At 35.1% G+C, this 17,818-nt stretch overlaps 2 long non-coding RNA genes across 2 annotated transcripts; both read right to left on the bottom strand.

Annotated features, from left to right (window-relative positions):
- LOC123542231 (uncharacterized) lies at window positions 1–17,028 on the bottom strand. Its single transcript, XR_008368719.1, has 3 exons — window positions 16,916–17,028; window positions 4,308–4,436; window positions 1–3,456 (listed from the first exon to the last, which is right to left on the bottom strand). It is a non-coding gene; the product is annotated as an uncharacterized LOC123542231 (long non-coding RNA).
- LOC128551224 (uncharacterized) lies at window positions 6,605–11,262 on the bottom strand. The gene is made up of 3 exons (XR_008368721.1): window positions 11,110–11,262; window positions 10,544–10,644; window positions 6,605–6,710 (listed from the first exon to the last, which is right to left on the bottom strand). It is a non-coding gene; the product is annotated as an uncharacterized LOC128551224 (long non-coding RNA).
- Window positions 17,029–17,818: the final 790 nt, after the last annotated feature.

The following is a 17,818-nucleotide window of genomic DNA, read 5'->3' as shown; positions in this document are numbered from 1 at the left end:
GTACTCTGTTGCTCATGGATTTTGTTGAAACCAACCTGGCTACAAGCATTAACAAAATAAACTAGAGTTGTCACTGAAAGTGATGAATGTTGAGGCTACAAACATTGGCAGACAGCTTTCTTTATAAATCTCTTAGTATAAGTATTACATACACCTTACAACAGATTCAGAGTCTGCACATGGAAGAAAAGCTATGCAAGGAGGCCATCCCTATGAAGTATGAGCTAGTTAATGAAAATGTATTATATATATATGTAGCAACAATGGCTGATATTTCCTTTCAGTTTGTTAAACGAAGATTACAGTGGCGGAAAACTACATACTGACACTTTTTCATTGCCTGACACTTTTAACATGGCAATTCTTAAAATAGAATTGTATCAAATGTCACTTCAATTAACCAAATTTACTGAAGCATTACTCACTAGGTAATGAAAATCAATTAAGAAGTACCATGAAAGATCTAGTAATTAATGAAATAAAATTATTATAGAGCACGAAATTCATCCTATAATATTATTATAAACTCTTTTTATGCCCCCTACCTCCCTAGACACAGACCACAACAACAAGATTTTATTGCAACCACTATCCTGCTCATCATATTAATTTTACATAATCTGCCATGGTGAATCTATCTCATATGCTCGGATATTTTTCTTCGACATTGTCTTTATTTTATTTGGGTTTTACGGCGCACCAACACAGTATAGGTTATATGGCGCCAAACAGGACTACAAATTTTGGTTTCACATCTCATTGTCAAACAAAGGTAATTTCGTACCATTACATTTTATTTCTAATGATGGCTGTACTTCTAGAGCTAAGATAAAAATTTCTTGTCCCACAAATCAAAAATCTTGCACTGACTGCAAAAGAAAGCTTTAACATTCGGCATAAAGTCTGTTCCTAATTATATATATGGTCATAAATGTGGCCTCTAGAGTGTAGAGTGTTAACTAGCTTTTCCTTCGATTTGACCTAGTGAACTAGTTTTTGACCCTACATGACTCAGATTCAAACTGGACCTTGAGATTATCAAGAATAACATTCTATGTTTCATGAAGATACAGTCATAAATCTGGCCTCTACAGTGTTAAAAACCTTTTCCTTTGATTTAACCTGATCACCTATATTTTGACCCTAGATGATCCAATATCAAACTTCCAAGATTTTATTGTGGGTAACATTCTGACCAAGTTTCATTAAGATTGGGCCAATATTGTGACCTTTTGAGTGTTAACAAGATTTTCCTTTGATCTGACCTGGTGACCTAGTTTTTGACCCCAGATGACCCAATATCGAACTTGTTCAAGGTTTTATTGAGGGTAAAATTCTGACCGAGTTTCATTAAGATTGGGCCAAAATTGTGACCTCTAGAGTGTTAACAAGCTTTTCCTTTGATTTGACCTGGCGACCTAGTTTTTGGCCCAAGATGACCCGATATCGAACTCTCCAAGCTTTTATTGAGGGTAACATTTTGACCAAGTTTCATTAAGATTGGGCCAAAATTGTGACCTCTATAGTGTTGACAAGCTTTTCGTTTGATTTGACCAGGTGACCTAGTTTTTTATCCCAGATGACCCAATATCGAACTCGTCTAAGATTTTATTGCAGGTAACATTCTGACCAAGTTTCATTAAGATTAGGTCAAAACTGTTACCTCTAGAGTGTTAACAGTCAAACTGTTGATGACTGACGAAAGGATGACAACGGACACAGGGCGATCACAAAAGCTCACCTTGAGCACTTTGTGCTCATGTGAGCTAAAAACCCAACAGAGGTCCTTGTGTACATCATCAGGAACGACAACTGTTACTGGCATAAACGATAAGCTGTACAAGAGTTACCTAACTAATATCACAGTTACATTCTGACATTCCTTAACACAACACAAAGCAGGAATATTCCACACCTTATTATAAAACAATATGATACAATTAATAAAAAATAAAATCTGATTACTTAGCAATTTTCATTCATTAAATGAGCTCCATTTTGACTGTTTTCTTTTTAAGTTTTATGTTATCAGGAAGGCTATTCCAGTAAGGCCTAAAAAATAAATTCTTTGTTTCCAGTAACATGCAAAAAAGGTTAGGGTAGGTAGGTTGGAAAAACTTTTTTTTGGATTTTTCTTTGATTATTAAGGGAGACTTTTAGGAAATTATTTTTGTGTCAAAAAATGTATACAAATAGGGGTTATGCCTCTAGAGCATCAGTAAGTTGATTTATAACATCACTGACTATGTTTAAAGCATAAAAAGTGCAGTTTTGCAACTTTTTGTCAAAAAAATTGAAAAAAAAAAAAAAAATGTTCTCCAAGGTCAAAAACATTTAGGGTTGGGCCAGAAATTTAGGGTACGTTGGGATACCGGAAACAAACAATTTTTTTTTTACAACTAAATGATAGCTTGATAATAAAAAGTAGCAGACGGGGAAACTGAGGTACATGAAATCTGTTAACACTGTCTACAATTATAAGACTTTCTTAGAGACAAGAAGAAAATTATTATGCAAACAAGCTGGACAACTTTTTCAAAGATTTTGTGAACATGATTCAGTCTTAAATGTTTAACTCTGTTTTCAATATTTAGCCAGCCAGTATAAAAAACTGACTTTTCAGTATCTTTGATATAACCACAAATAAACCCGACAACTTTGTTTTGAGTCACTTGTAACCTATTTCTCAACTGTTTTAAAATTTGTAACCACTGTACAAAGATGAAGAATTATAGACAAAATGACATTGTATTAAAGATTACTAGTACATGTATAGAGTTACGTAACACAATTTAAATTTCCAATCACAATTATTATTTTCTACTCAAGATAATGAAAATTTTGGTACCAAATTTGTCATGAGTATTAAAGGATAGGATTTTCACATTTTAAACAAAAAGCTACAACTTTACTTCATAACGTAAGTCATTGCTTGAAAAATGCCTCCATCTTCTAATATCCTCTTAACGTATGTAACCTTTCGCAGGCCGTCCCAGTTTTTCATAATAAATATGTCTGTCAGCTATAGGCATTGTACCAGATACCAAGTAGTATCATAGCAAGAATTTATTGTTAGTGTGACTGGTTTAGGGAACAATTTCCAGAACACTGGTAAAAGAATACACTAAGAAACACCGCTGAAGTGTTTATTTTTGTGCATGGTGATGCTGAGACAAGAACTGGAAAATCAAGCTGTCTTCCATTTTGGAAAATCACTTTAGGATCTTTTCAAGCCAAATACACAATTTCTGTAACTACCGACTGAATACCAGGTACCGATGTGTTGGACTATTGTGCTTTTTACAGTCATAGTGTCTGAATCTTCCATGCAATCCCAGTGATCCTTTGTGCCGCTGGTGAAATTTCCTTTTAGTCATGACACAGATATCTATGTTACAGCAATTTGTGTATTATGCAGCTTTGTGTGGGATGTTTGTGGCATACTCCAATTTCAAACTAAATAAAGAAAAAATATTTCAATTTATTACATGACTGTATTCTATTGTTTCTCTGATTGGCTGAAAACGGTTCGAAAAGTAATTAGTACATATCATATCAACTTATCTTGGGTTATAAATAGTACGAAAATAAAAATAGATCGAAGTAGGTGCTTGGAAAACCAATATCAACCTGATTTGGTCTAAATTTATTCCTTATTTCTTTATTATAATAAAGTTACAATTGTAATAACAAGACTGACTTTACATTTATTCATGTAATAAAACAATTATTGACTTTTTCATAGGTTGATATCAAGATTTATCAACCCTCAAAAAGTTATATTCACCTCGCCTTTGGCTTGGTGAATATAACTCTTTTCGGGTTGATAAATCCTGATATCAACCTATGAAAAAGTCGATAATTGTATATTACTGTATATCACCCTATTGTACGAGTAAAACTGACCAGTACTTTGACAGTGTATAAAATTCAAACTAGACTGATATCTTTAAAAGTAGAAACAATAATTATTTTTATTTCTTTAATTTGTTGAAAACCAATGAATTTCTGTCAACTGAAAATCAATTATAATTATATGTACTAGACTGCCCTGAAACAAAATATTACATGTTATCTCCACCAAAACACAGATAATGCTACTGAACTTGTAAAAGTATAAGCCCTTTATAGAGAAAGCTCAAAGGGAAGGTTTGCTAAACTGTACAAATTCTTTAAATAAAGTTATTATTTTTATTATCATTATTAATGTGTATGGCAAATGCAACTGGAGTCTCACTCTGCGTATCAATTCACTTGATACTGTAATGGATGTAATAGTATAAAAGAAAGCATTAAAAGCAACTTACTTAGGTCACTAGTTTCTAGGTTAATAGTGGTAATTGTTGCCCCCTCCTATAGTACTGTAGGTTTGAAGTTGCCACAAGGAACTGCATCTGGCAATTTCTCAACATCAACCTCCTTTTCATGGCCTATTCCTGTAAAGGAGATAGAAGAAAATAAACTTTGTTGCAACTACCAGTTTCTGTATGTTTACCAGCTGATATCTTAAGTTAGTTGCAATCTTTATTTTGTAAAAAAAAAGCCTAAGAAAAGATGATACAGATCTACTTCAGAGAAATCTGCCCTTTGCAGAGATCAGTTTTCTCTACATGGATGTTGTTAACACTGGTGATACTATAACACCAGCCCTTACATAAAGTGTAGGTCAATAGTTTAATGTTGTATGACCAGTCTGTATTCATTACATGAATACTGGGCTAATCTGTCAAAACTTGTCAAAAAAAAAAAAATGTAAAATTTATTTCTGAAAATAATTTTGACTATTGACTGGCAACCATTAACTAAGTGTAAACTATCATTCTCCTTATATTTATCATAGGTCAACAGTTTATAGAAAAAAATATGAAAACATTTTTCTGAAGTCATTTGATAAAACATTTAATGAGTGGCTTGGCAGTCAATAGTTGCCCTCAGTCCTTCAAACTTGACTATTGACCAGCCAGCCATTAACCCTTATCCTGCTGGGCACAAATCTGATTTGCGACCAGTGTACATCATGATCAGCCTGCATATATGTGCAGTCTGATCAAGATCTGCACTGGTCGGCATTCAGTCAGCAACGTTTTGGTTAGCACCCTTTTTATCAGTAAGTAGCACTGTTCAAACTAAAAAATGGACAAGTTCATTATAGAAATTTAGCAGGGTAACGGTTAAACAAATATGTATTGTATTTTCAGTTGTCCAACATTCCTCTTGTTACTGATCTCTCCTCATGTAGAACATTCCCATCTTAATTTTAAAAGTTGATTTACACCTAACATTTGTACAATGATGTAAGAAAGTATTAAAGAGCTGTCCGTAAGACTGTCAATGCTTGACTATTCGAAATACTGTCTCAGAAGCAGGAAAATATTACCCAAAATGATAAAATATCTAGAGTTTTAAGCTCAGAGTTATGAGACTTGATGCTTTCACCTAGTTTTATAACCCGAAGATACATGTGAAGTTTCAACTTAATGTGAATATTTTTCTACAGATAGTAACTTGCAAACAAAACTTTAACCAGAATTTTCTATGTCCAAAAGGGGACATAATTTGCCCAAAATACATGTCAGAGTTATGGCACTTGACCAAGTGAGATCGATTATTGACCTAGAAAAAGAAAAAGTAAGTTTCAGATCTATATGTCTTATAGTAATAGCTGTATATACTTGCACGCAAAACTTTAACCAGGATTTTTTAAGTCCAAAAGGGGGCAAAATTTGGCCAAAATGCAGGTTAGAGTTACGGGATTTGATGCTGTCAACTAGTTTTATAACCCTGAAAACACATGTGAAGTTTCAATTCAATATCTGCAATAGTTTTGGAGATAGTAACTTGCATGTAAAACTTGAACCAGGAAGTCCAAAAGGGGCCATAATTTGCTCAAAATACATGTCAGAGTTATGGAACTTGACCCAGTGAGGTTGGTAATTGACCTAGAAAAAGAAAAAAATAAGTTTCATAGCTATATGCCTTTAAGTGATAGCTATATGTACTTGCAAGCAAAACTTTTACCAAGGTGTGAAGAATAGTCTAATAGTCTTCGAATAGTTTAGTTAAAAATCACCAGGCTGATAAGAAATTTCTTCGAAAGCCAACTGTGTGCCCTAGTAATCCTCTCTATTTCATTTTTTCCCCCCAAATCTAACAGTGAAAGTCCTGCTTTAAAATTAACCTAAGAGACAAATGAGTAAATGTCAACAGAAACTGAAAATTTGAGTACTAAATTGAATTATAAAACTATTATGCATAAATGAGCCACGCCATGTGAAAACCAACATAGTGGGTTTGCGACCAGCATCCGCGCAGTCTGGTCAGGATCCATGCTGTTCGCTAACAGTTTCTCAATTGCATTAGGGTTTTACAGCGAACAGCATGGATCCTGACCAGACTGCACTGATCTGGATCAATGCTGGTTGCAAACCCACTATGTTGGTTTTCTCATGGCACGGCTCAAATATTACTTGTCTTTACTTTCCTCCTATCATGAATCCTGAATGAACAACCAGTCTGCATGATGCTATCTCATGATGGTAATACCACTTAATTCTTCTACACATAGTAATGACAGTACTGTTTAACTTTTTAAGATACATGTACCTCAACAATAACTTTGGAAGAATAACTTCAGGAACTGCTACAGACTGCAGTATAAAACTGGAACAAATTGCTGGAACAAACTGCTGAACAAAACTCATCAGTAACACCTGTCAAAACAAGAAAAAGAAAAAACCTGAACAGATAACAAAAACAAAAAATAAAGTAACAAAATTGAGACTAACAATAACATGTGAAAATATTTTGCCTGGCATCAAGTTTACATTATATTTTTTAACCATATTTGGACATTATAAATGAAGGTAGCTCAGCTGCCAAAATTCTGCACCAGTACTTATTCTACATAACTTTGCTACATTATAGAATTACTCAGGTAAGGCCTAAAAAAAAATTCTTTGTTTCCGGTAACATGCTCAAAAAAAAATTAGGGTAGGTAGGTCGGAAAATTTTTTTTTGGAGAATTTCTTTTTATTAAGGGAGACTTTTCGGAAATTATTTTTTTGTCAAAAAATGATTACAAATAAGGGGGTTATGCCTTTAGAGCATCAGTAAGTTGATTTCTAACATCAATGGCCATGTTTAAAGCATAACAAGAGGGCCATGATGGCCCTATATCGCTCACCTGTTGTCATTGCACTTGAGGACCAAGAAGGTCCTCAGAAAAAATATCTAAGTCCAAAGGACAGGAACAACAAAGGAAAGAAATTTAACCAAAAAGAAAAAAAAATTCTTACAAGGTATAGAATGATATGTCAAAATACACCTAAAAATTAGAGGTACCATCCATGTTGTACCACAGAAAAGTGGTCTCGGTTTTTCCCTACGGCCAATAATAAAAAAGTTACTAAATAAGCTATTTATAGTAACGTAAAAGGGAAGTAATTAAAAAGAAAATTATTGAAATTGAACAAAAAAAAGGAACTTCATTAGTTACGGAGATATAACCATTTTAATTTGAAACAAAGGGAGGTAATTTGACATAAAATCAGTCCATAGTTATCTACCCTGATTGACTCAGTCCAACTAATGACAATAATTAAATTTCAAATAAGTCCTATAAGTACTTACAGATATAAATCCATTTTGATTACAATAAGGGGAGGTAATAAGATATAAAATAACTCTGGAACCTACGATTGGATCTGATTTGTCATGGAATCCAAAATTTATTGTTGTTGAAGATATTTTGGAAGTTTGTATCAAATCAAACCATAAATGAAGTCTCCATATGGCTGCGAAAGCCAAAATAGCCAATTTTGGACATTAAAGGGGCCATAACTCTGGAACCCATGAGGAATCTAGCCAGTTCAAGAAAGGAACCAAGATCTTGTGGTGATACAAGTTGTGTGCAAGTTTGATTAAAATCAAATCATAAATGAAGCTGCTATTGTGCAGACAAGGTCAAAATAGCTAATTTTGGCCCTTTCAGGGGCCATCACTCTGGAACCCATAATGGAATCTAGCCAGTTCAAGAAAGGAACCAAGATCTTATAGTGATACAAGTTGTGTGCAAGATTGGTTAAAATAAAATCATAAATGAAGCTGCTATTGTGCAGACAAGGTCAAAATAGCTAATTCTGGTCCTTTCAGGGGCCACAACTCTGGAACCCATAAAGGAATCTGGCCAGTTCAAGAAAGGAACCAAGATCTTATGGTGATACAAGTTGTGTGCAAGTTTGGTAAAAATCAAATTATAAATAAAGCTGATATTGTGCAGACAAGGCCAAAATAGCTGATTTTGGCCCTTTCAGGGGCCATAACTCTGGAACCCATAATGGGATCTGGCCAGATCAAGAAAGGAATCGAGATCTTATGGTGATACAAGTTGTGTGCAAGTTTGGTTAAAACTAGAGCTATCACTAAAGGTGATGAATGTACCCCCCGCATGCACTGACACAGTACATTGCAATTTGACGCACACAAGACTGCATAATTATGTGGACTGTATGTATATAGACTGTATGTATACAGTATAGTAACAAAAAACAAAGTCCCATAACTATGCAGAATATTTATCTAAAAGAATGTAACATGCACCATGCACAACTAGAGTTGGTACTGATCACTTGTGTGAAGTTTCATTAAATTGTGTGCAAGGGTTTGGTAGATTAGGCACACACAAGATTGCATATGCAGACTGTATGTACATAGTATGTTAACAAGAAACAAAGTCCCATAACTCTGCAATTTTTGTCGCTGAAAGAACCTAACATGCCCCATGCACAACTACTGTTGGTACTGATCACTTGTGTGAAGTTTCATTAAATTGTGTCAAGGGGATGAGGAGATGGTGCGCACAAGATTGTGTCTATGTATATAGTATAGTAACAAAAAAACAAAGTCCCATAACTCTGCAAATTTTTTTCCTGAAAGAACCTAACATGCCCCATGCACAACTACTGTTGTTACTGATCACTTGTGTGAAGTTTCATTAAACTGTGTCAAGGGGATGAGGAGAGATGGTGCGCACAAGATTGTGTCTATGTATATAGTATAGTAACAAAAAAACAAAGTCCCATAACTCTGCAATTTTTTTTTGGAAAAGAACCTTACATGCCCCATGCACAACTACTGTTGATACTGATCACTTGTGTGAAGTTTCATTAAATTGTGTCAAGGGGATGAGGAGAGATGGTGTGCACAAGATTGTGTCTATGTGTATAGTATAGTAACAAAAAAACAAAGTCCCATAACTCTGCAAATTTTTTTTCTAAAAGAACCTAACATGCCCCATGCACAACTACTGTTGGTACTGATCACTTGTGTGAAGTTTCATTAAATTCTGTCAAGGGGATAAGGACAGATGGTGCGCACAAGATTGCGTCTACGGACAGACGGACAGACAGACGGACAGACAGACAGACAACCTGAAACCAGTATACCCCCCCCTTACAACTTCGTTGTCGGGGGGTACAATAAAATCATTAATGAAACCACTATCGTGCAGACAAGAAATTGTTGACGCACGGACTGACGACGGACGAAGGGTGATCACAAAAGCTCACCTTGTCACTATGTGACAGGTGAGCTAAAAAGTACAATTTTGCATTTTTTTGTTAAAAAGTTGAAAAAAATATTCTCCAAGGCCATAAAAACATTTCGGGTCGGGCCAAAAATTTAGGGTAGGTCGGGATACCGGAAACAAACAATTTTTTTTTTTTATGCCTAAAGAATTAATAACTTCATTCAGATTGTTTGTTTGCAGGCTGAAAGCTGAACTGTCACATTAACCCTTATCATGCTTGACACAACTGATTCTGTCTTTGCCATCAGTGTAGATCATGATCAGCTTTCACATCCACGCAGTCTGATCAAGATCTGCACTGTTTGCCATCCATTTAAGCTGTTACTAGTACCGTCCAAACATGGACAAGTTCATTTTAGAAATGTCAGCAAGGTAAGTGTAACTGTGTTCCAGAATCCAACTCAACACCTCTTGGTGGAAAGGCAGGTTCAAAAAGGAACCAAGATCTTATGGTGATACGAAGGGTGATCACAAAAGCTCACCTTGTCACTATGTGACAGGTGAGCTAAAAACAGGGATACAAGATACAAGTACCGAGTACTAAGTACTTTGATTATAAAATGAATAACACTACTTTCTCTTTTTTAGAAAAGCTAATGTATATTTAATCTACTTAAGAAAGAGATGCCCAAAACTTGCGAAGACTTTATTCTTTCCCACAAATATCTTTTAAATTCGATTAATTTTGCTTCACTGGACTTTAAGTCACCTTTGAAACAATTCAAGTGGTCTGGAAGCTTTTTGGTGGAGGAAGAACCTAGGTGCTTCTCCATACATTATTTCAGACTAGAGCAGATATCTAGACAGAACCATCAAACGTCTACAACCCAGCTTGATGGGCTTATCATATAAAAGAAATATCCTCTTACTAGAGTTTCAAAACTCTCAATGGTAAAGGCCAAGTGATTCATGGTTGGTAACTGGTAAGTGATTTTGTATGTAGATATTAAGTTATACCTGACTATTAAGCTGCTGTATATTGTCAATGTTGAGTTTGAGTCAGTTATGAAGATCCTCTATAGTAGCCATCTTGCTTGACATTTCCTCATCTTTCCATTCTGAATACATAATGATAAAATATTTTACTGAAAAACGTGCATGACATGTCTTTAAACTTTTTGAAAAATCATTCTAAAATCATATATAAACATTCAGTGATATAAATTGTACCTAAAATAATCATGAGAAAATGGGAAACACTGTATGATTAATTTCTATTCAGAGAACAGCACTGATGCAACTCTATAGATCTTTACCAAATATAGCCTCTTATTTCTTTTACCTGTTCTGTGCACATAACTACCAGTTTCTCAACATTTATTTAACGTTGAAAGATGAAATAACTTCACACACAAAATCTTTTATCTAAATGTCATGGATAACATACACAACATCTTATGATAAAATTCACAACCTTGTGATCCATAGATCAGTGCTCTCCCTACTAAGCTAAGCACTTGGGCTCTTTTCAGTCTTTGTCCTCTTACTGAGTCCCTAAAACCCTACACAGTAAAAAAACTTACTTATGTTCCTCTAGCCTGGACCTGATCTGGTTGAGAACTTGTTGGTGTGCGCTGTGGTTCTGTAGAGCTTTAAATTCTCTGCCTCATTATGTCTCTCGTCCAGCTCAATCTTCATCTTGTTGTTCTGTTTCTGATACTTGCTGATCTGTTCCAACATTTGTCTGTAACATACGATGTTCAGTCATGCTTGATACATTTTGTAATAACATAATTGAGCTGTGCCATGAGAAAATCAACATAGTGGCTTTTGTGACCAGCATGGATCCAGACCAGCCTGCGCATCTGCGCAGTCTGGTCAGGATCCATGTTGTTCGCTAACGGTTTCTCTAATTGCAGTAGGCTTTAACAAGAGCACCGCCTTGCGGGTGCTGACGCTCATCTGATTTTTTTTTTTTGTATAATAGAAAAATAGAAATATTGTCCTACCCATGATTTTCTAAGTCTAAAAAGGGCCATCATTCTTGCAAAAAGCAGGATAGAGTTATGTTTCTTGATGTACAGTGTCCACTTATGATGGTGAAAAACTGTTGCAAGTTTTAAAGCAATTATTATAGCTTTGATAGTTTATGAGAAAAGCTGACTTAAACATAATACTCAACCAAGAAAATGATTTTCTAAGTCCAAAAGGGGAAATAATTATTGCAAAAAGCAGGATGGAGTTATGTTGCTTGCTGTACAGGGTCAGCTTATGATGGTGAACAATTGCTGCAAGTTTCAAAGCAATAGCTTTGATAGTTTAAGAGAAAAAGTTGACCTAAACATAAAACTTAACCAAGAAATCTGATATTTTCTATGTCCAAAAGGGGCCATAAATCTTGCAAAAAGCAGGATAGAGTTATGTTTCTTGATGTACAGGGTCAGCTTATGATGGTGAACAAGTGTTGCAAGTTTCAAAGCAATAGCTTTGATAGTTTAAGAGAAAAAGTTGACCTATGCGCAGGCTGGTCTAGATCCATGCTGGTCGCAAACCCAGTATGTTGATTTTCCCATGGCGCGGCTCATTTTTTTCAAAATCATGCTTGTAAATTTTATAATAACAAATTTTCAAATGCAGTTTCCATAAAAATGCTATGTAAACAAAATGACATTATGAATATTTTGTTTTACCTATTATATTAAAACAACATGTATCAATATTTGATGTTCAACAAATGCAGAGAGTTACACAAAGTATAGTGAAACAAGGCTCCTTTAACCACGGACAGCTCATGCACCCGTGCTCACTGAAGCCTTTCCTGTAATCCCAACCAGTTTCATTATATCTTCCAGTGATTGGAAACCCAGGAAAACTCAACACTCCCATTGCCACTTTTAAGTGGTGTTTTAATACAAAGTAACCTTGCTGAGAAACCATGTCCATCAACAGAACATTTGTTTTTAAAGACCATCTCCTCATTTATTTTATGTGTTGTTTAAGAATAAATTGTTATATTAAGAGACCGTTTGTGTTAAGGCACGATCGTTTGATCTTACCTTAGGAGGTCTCTTAATGCAAGTCATACTATACTTTTATATGTAGATAAATAAGTAGCTTACTCTTTTTCAGCTGTGAGCTGCATGATGGCTTTACTTTGTTCTCTGATTTTGTTCCCCAATTTCTCTTGGCATGTCTGAAAATAATATATAGATGTATAACAAAACACTTGAAAACTAAGTTTCTGAACATTTCAAATATATACTGTAATAACAATACTGTGAAATCATTAATATTCGTGGGGGACTAATTTTCATGGATTTCGTGGTTGAGTCAATCCACGAAATTTAATTTATTTATTTATTTTGTTGGGTTTAACGTCGCACCGACACAATTTAAGGTCATATGGCGACTTTCCAGCTTTATTGGTGGAGGAAGACCCCAGGTGCCCCTCCGTGCACTATTTCATCACGAGCGGGCACCCGGGTAGAACCACCGACCTTCCGTAAGCCAGCTGGATGGCTTCCTCACGTGAAGAATTCTACACCCCAAATGAGGTTTCGAACCCACATCGATGAGGGGCAAATGGTTTGAAGTCAGCGACTCTAACCACTCGGCCACGGAGGCCCCTACGAAATTTAATACCATCGAACAAGTAAAATTCCCATTCATTTTATGTTAAAAAGTTGAAATCCACAAATTCATATCCCCACGAAATTGCTGTTTTGACCAAAACCACGAAATTTCATGCCCATGAAATAAAACAATTTTACAGTGGAGTAAAGGACCTGTTTTAAGACATGTCAAGACAAAATCTTAGTAATAATTATTACAATCTCTATGTGTCCTAACTTCGACATGGCATTACAGAGTACTAGACAACTTTTGGGGACAGGTACCCATACCCTCAGGAAGGGGAATTTTTCGACATTTTAAGATGAAAAGGGGAAGTTTAAGTCATGTATATGTAACTACTTTTCACACTTATTAATACTGTTTTCCATCGTTTCTAACTAATGTGACTATATTGCAACAGTATTCTTCCTTAGAGGCACTATATAATATTAAAAGAAAGAGTTAATATCTATTTGTGTCGAACAACCTATTTTCAGGAGAATTTTCTTTTGAGAAAGGGGAAAAAAAACATTATTTTAGGAGGGGAATGGTACCCATATTCGGCCCCAAAAATGGCCAAACGAGTGCCCTGCATTAGAGAAAATAATTATTTCCCGCGCATTTCATTTAGTGTAGCTGTTATACAAGTTCAATTTGATAACGCAATACTTGACTGACTTACGTCCACGTTGGGTTCACTATTTCGACAGGGGGGGTCGTAAATTCGACATCCTAAGGGAGTTTAAAAAAAAAATATGGAACACAAGGAATTAAAACAGTTTTAACAACATTTTGTTTGTTTAAACATATAAATGAACAATAAGCGCATTTAAATAAGTGTATGCTAAACAAGAGCTGTCACAGGAGACAGCGCGCTCGACTATTTCGATGCTGGATAGTGAAACTGAGCACATCTGAGGAAACTAGAGCTATCACTGGAGTGTTTAATGACTCCAATTGTGGATGAAGATATTGCACAATAGCCAGAGTCTATGTCAAAAATATCAACTTAAAGTAATAAGGGAGGTAAAGATAAAATGTATCAAAACACTATATAAGTATATCCTAAGCAAAAAGGGGCATAATTCATTAAATATTTGTGCCAGAGTTATGCAGTTCGTGTCATATAGTGTGGGACCAGGGTGATGATGTTGATAAACTATTTTAAGTTTCACTCAAATCCATTCAGTAATAACAGAGACAGAGTGAAAGTGCATCAAAACTTTAACCTAAAATTCTAAGTAAAAAGGGGGAATAATTAATGAAAAATTGGTGCCAGAGTTATGCACCTTGCATCACATGGTGTGGTTGATGATGTTGAACAAGTATTTTAAGTTTGAATCAAATCCATTCAGTAATAACAGAGACAGAGTGAAAGTGCATCAAAACTTTAACCTAAAATTCTAAGTAAAAAGGGGAAATAATTCATGAAAAATTGGTCCCAGAGTTATGCACCTTGTGTCATATGATAAGGGTCATGATGCTGAACAATTGTTTAAGTTTGAATCAGATACATTCAGTAATAACAGAGATAGAGTGAAAGTGCATAAATTTTTAACCTGAAATTCTAAGTAAAAAGGGGAATAATTCATGAAAAATTGTGCCAGAGTTATGCATCTTGTGTCATATGATGTGAGTGATGATGCTGAACAACTATTTTAAGTTTGAATCAAATCCATTCAGTAATAACAGAGATAGAGTGAAAGTGCATCAAAACTTTAACCTGAAAATCTAAGTGAAAAGGGGGGATAATTCATGAAATATTGGTGCCAGAGTTATGGCCTTTATGTCAGATGATGTGGATGATGAGGAGTAATAGGTATTTCAAGTTTGAATCAAATCCATCAAGTAATTACAGAGATAAGTTGAAAAAAGAGAAAGTGTAAAAAAACTTTAACCAAGGTGGGGATGTGGAAAGACGCCGACGCCGGGGCGAGTAGGATAGATCTCCTTATACTTCGTATAGTTGAGCTTAAAAGATACCTATTAAATATATCTCACAACGCGTTTCGTAGTTATTTAGACAAAGTCAACTGTTCTTGGATTTCTGATTCCGTCTTGCATAATTTACATTTAAGATCTATGTCTTTATGTGTTTAATTTAAAACACACACATGACTTGCATAAATCTCTTCTCCATATAGATAATTACTAGTAATAGGGTTATTATAGCAGCTAGTAGCTAGATCTGGGATGCAGTACATATTCAGTTCAAGTGGATTTTTGCCAGATCAAATCTCATGAGCGCGCAAGCAGCGAGTGTGATCCGACCTTGCAAAATCCACGGCACAAGAGCCGAACACAAAGTCCCAAATCTAGCTACTGTTATAATGATACCTTTACCATTTTGTTTTTATTCTGTTGTTGAACGAAAGGTTCAATGTTTATCGATATTAAAATGGAACTAAAGTTAAGTTTTTTTTATGTGCGCTATTTATAGAACTGCATGTGTCAGCTTATGCATATTAATGAAAGTAGTTCGTAGTTCATACAATACGAAATTTAATTAAAGACATACGGCTTTTTTTTCTGCCTGTTCATATTTAATTGTGAAATACAAGCCGATTTTTTTTTACAGAATTTATAGGTATTATAATAAAAAATATGAACATCTACCATTATTTGCTCATATAACTCATGATTAGTTGCATCAAAATATCAAACGCAATGCATATGTTGCATACTAATCACGAAAAATTTACCGCATAACTTCTAATGACTTGTCTAAACTAGTTTAATAGTCAACAAATAACTAAAGTCCTAAGACTATATGATTTGATAAAATATAGATCTCTTGTTCAGTTCCAGAAATAAAAATATCACAAACAGTAGGGTTTCAACCAACCAATGAAAAAAACAGAAACAAGATATACTGTAATGAACCAATGAACAAAATTTGCGAACAGTGACCTACGACCTCTGCATCAAGACAAAACGGAAAATAAACATGTAGCGGCGCTCTAGACCACTCGCCCAACGGGACTACAGAAATCCTGTATTTGTTTGGTCTATATAAATCTTAATCAAAACATGTCGAAGTTAGGAGCTTGATGATATTTAGACTCCTAATTTCGATATTCCCAGCATCAAGGTCAAATCGGACTGGAGACACGACCTGGACTTTCAATTATCAAAAACAATGTTAGATAAGGTGTTTAAAATATATACAATACAAAATTTAGTAAAACTAAATCCACCCTTTTACCACTTTGTAGGTATGCTCCTTATCAGCTTCTGTAAAAAGGGATTTTTGCATTCTTTGGAATTTTCTGTAAAACTTTTGAACAGTAAAGTTTCAACAAGAAATGCATTTTTGGACAAAGACTTTTTCATGACGTCGCGCGGACAAAGACTTTATCATGATGTCAATGCATTTTTGACATCATCTGGTTGTCAATCAAAGACTTAAGTGAAACAAAGCAATTAGTCAGATTTGTTAATAATTGTACAAGTATGTCGGAGTTACGGACCTGTTGAAATAAGGTGCCATTGCGCTATACTGTAATAACAATATGTCTTTAACAGATGATATAGTAAGCTGCTTGTGAACACAATCCTGACAAAGTTTTAACACTGGATCCAGAATAGCTGCCACATACAAGGCAAACCAGCCAGGCCATCATGTTTTTGATCTGAAGGAATTTGGTAAAGGGTAGGCTATGAAACATTTACATAAAATAAGATTGAAATTCCTATGATGCACTTTCAAAGCAACTTCTTGTCCATGGTGACATTCTGGCTATTAATGTAACATATGCATGGTGTAAAACAACTTACTTTTGTTCCTGTAACCAGGTGTTTACATTCTGCACAACCAGTTCACTCTCTTTGTGCAGTCTGTCCCCATTGGTTCCCGACTCTTCCAGGGCCATTCTCAATCCCTTTATGTCAATCTTTTAATGATAAAATGGGTTTAGGTTAATATTTGAGCCGCGCCATGTGAAAACCAACAAAGTAGCTTTGTGACCAGCATGGGTCCAGACCAGCCTGCACATCTGCGCAGTCTGGTCAGGATCCATGCTGTTCGCTTTCAAAGCCTAATGCAGTTAGAGAAACCATAAGCAAACAGCACTGATCCTCACCAGACTGCGTGGATGCGCATGCTGGTCTGCATCCATGCTTGTCGCAAAGCCACTATGTTGTTTTTCACATGGCGCGGCTCAAATATTAACCTAAACCCATTTTATCATTAAAAGATTGACACTTTTCTATCAATCAGAAAATGAATACATTTCCTTTCATTTCAGAAATCCTTTTTTTCTTTAGGCAAAAAAAAACCAATTGTTCGTCTCCGGTATCCCGACCTACCCTAAATTTTTGGCCCGACCCTAAATGCTTTTATTGCCTTGGAGAAATTTTTTTTTCAACTTTTTGTCAAAAAGTTGCAAAACTGCACTTTTTCTGCTTTGAACATGGTCGGTGATGTTAGAAATCAACTTACTGATGCTCTAAAGGTATAACCCCCTTATTTGTATTCATTTTTTGACACAAAAATAATCTCCGAAAAGTCCCACTTAATTAAAACAAGAGGGCCAAGATGGCCCTAGGTCGCTCACCTAAGAAACACACCATAACAGTATAAAACATGTCTGACCTAGTGATTTCATGGAAACAAATATTCTGACCAATTTTCATTAAGATTGGACCAAAAAATTGGTCTCTTGCGATAAAACAAGCATT

Source organism: Mercenaria mercenaria, chromosome 19 (assembly GCF_021730395.1).
Source record: "Mercenaria mercenaria strain notata chromosome 19, MADL_Memer_1, whole genome shotgun sequence".
NCBI classification, from domain to species: domain Eukaryota; kingdom Metazoa; phylum Mollusca; class Bivalvia; order Venerida; family Veneridae; genus Mercenaria; species Mercenaria mercenaria.
This window is presented reverse-complemented; position numbering and strand designations above follow the sequence as displayed.